The following is a 2,494-nucleotide window of genomic DNA, read 5'->3' on the forward strand; positions in this document are numbered from 1 at the left end:
TATATATATATATATAAACACACTAAATTCATTTGTTAAAAACTCATTTATTAATGTAAAAGCTTAAAATAATGATCATTTATATATCATTTTTTTAGATTTTCTATTCAATAAATATCATAACTATCATCATAAAATACCATCTATATCTTATATAACTGAAGAGAACATTTGTTCATTTGTTTCTAGGAGCATGTTTCTAGGCAACATATTGTATCTGATGAGACTCTATTTATGAATAACAACCTCTAGTAAGTCTTCATTTTTCGATGTGTCGTTCGATTGTGAGATGATTGTCGGTGTCACACCCCCGAACCAGACGGCGGAAACGTCCGAGGGCTCGTGTGACTATCAATTGAAATATCATCACAATGAATATACATGAAACATAGCACATTCATCACCAACCATTACATATTACAGCTGGTATTGTTCACATCAAGTACATTGTCATAGGTTACATAAATCCAAAGTATTAATAGTACGATGAGTGACGTTACACAAAATAAATTCATACACATGAAAGTCCTTCTGCTTAACGATTACCTGAGAATACAAGTTATTTTGAAAACGGTCAACATATATAATGTTGGTGAGTTCATAAGCCTGTTTGAATAAAAGTCTTTGTATTGTTTGTAAAACCCATAAAATCCTATATTTTCTGTAAAAGTCTGAAAAATGATGTGAAAATCGAGTATAATGCATGTGTGAATTTCATAGTAGTAACATATAGAATTGCAGTTCAAATTTCTTTGTATTCTTTCTGTTGTAAGTAAGTGGTATTTGAATAATAGTATTTCCCCAGAAAATCCAATATTTTCTGATTTATAAAAATGTCATGATCTTTGCACTGTAGGAATGTTTTGTATCATTATGACTTACGAGTTTTTAATCTTCCGTAATGTCTTAATGGAAATGGATCTCTATATGAGTCGTTATAATCATACATGATAGTGACTGATTTGCCTGTCTTGGCATTTTTCCAAATGCCGGATTTTCGATCAAGGTTTTGTCACCCTAGACTGGCCTAGTCTAACTGTAGCGAACAACTCAGGTGTGGGGGAGTCACCCCCGTATAGATCTATACACAAACTCTCGCTCTTCCTCCAGGAGACTCTGATTATAACTACAAGCTACGGCCATACACTCAATAATGTCAACCGACACGTCTCACTAGATCCCATTTGTTTTCACATGAATTTGTATAATGTTATATGTATTTAAAAGTTCGAACACTAGATGATGTATGAATTGAAAAGATAAGGCCCAACAAACATGACGAAAAGGCAACTATGGCCCATTAAACGTGTAAGTTATTTGCAGGCTAAATTAGCATGTAAATGGGCCACTAAGGCCCAATAACATGTAAACGCTAAATTAGGCCTATTTAGTATTTAATTGGGTCACTGAGGCCCAATAGACATGTGATGAATACATTGGGCCCAATAAACAAGTAATTGGATCACGAAGGCCCAATAAACATGTATAGCAAATACTAGGCCCAATAATTGCACTATTGTTGTATTTCGTTTAATGAATTATTTATCCGTAACGTTATAAAAAGTCCAATGTTTAGCTGTAATAATATTTTTAGTTTGATACGTCAAAGTTCTATAATTTGAACCCGTATTTATTAAAAATTACACTTTAGGTCCCTTGAGAACTAATTTGAACATTTAAAGGCTTATTTTACATAAAATGTCATTTTGGGCTATTTTAAATTAAAAATAACATTTTAGTCCATAAATTTATTAAAATCTATATTTTCGCCCCAAATATTTAGTGATTGACGGGTTTGGCCCAAAAATACATGTAATGACATTTTCAGTCCATTTATGCAGAAAATTACAATTTCATCCCTTATTTGCATAAAATGACATTTTCGGCCCAATTTTTATAAAATTAACATTTTTGGTCCAAATCTTGAGATAGTGTCATTTTCAGCCCCTAATCTTGTTTATTCTTATTTTTGGCTCGAGTTTTGATTAAATAACATTTTAATCCCCAAAAATTTACATTTTTGCAAGTTTGGGCCCAATAGGCCGTGAGGCCCACATTAAGGCCCAAAATGCCAAAATTTACACTTTTGACCCTTAGAAAAATATGGTTATTATAAAAACTAATTTTTAAGCTAATAATACCCTTTTAGCCCCTATAAAACCGTAGGTGTCACTCTTGACCCCAAACTTTTGTTTATTTGCCAAAAATGATCCTTATACAAGATTTTGTTTGGTTTTTCACAACTTAGGCATTTATAACACTTTTAACTTTGTAGTATAGTGTCTAGAGTGTTTTTGTTTGTGATTCTCACTTATTTTTGTTAGAGTTTTATAGATCCATCGAGTTTATCACACAAACACAACAAAAGCCAAGAAAATCACACATAACATGCATAAGTACATAGATCTACACATAAATACTTGTATTCTCCCCCAAAAACAAGTGAAAACCGAAAACAAGGGGGTATGAACTCACTTTTGCTTGTTGTTCTTGG

Source organism: Lactuca virosa, chromosome 8, assembly GCF_052849685.1.
Source record: "Lactuca virosa cultivar CGN04683 chromosome 8, Lactuca_virosa_CGN04683_v6, whole genome shotgun sequence".
Taxonomy (NCBI): Eukaryota; Viridiplantae; Streptophyta; class Magnoliopsida; order Asterales; family Asteraceae; genus Lactuca; species Lactuca virosa.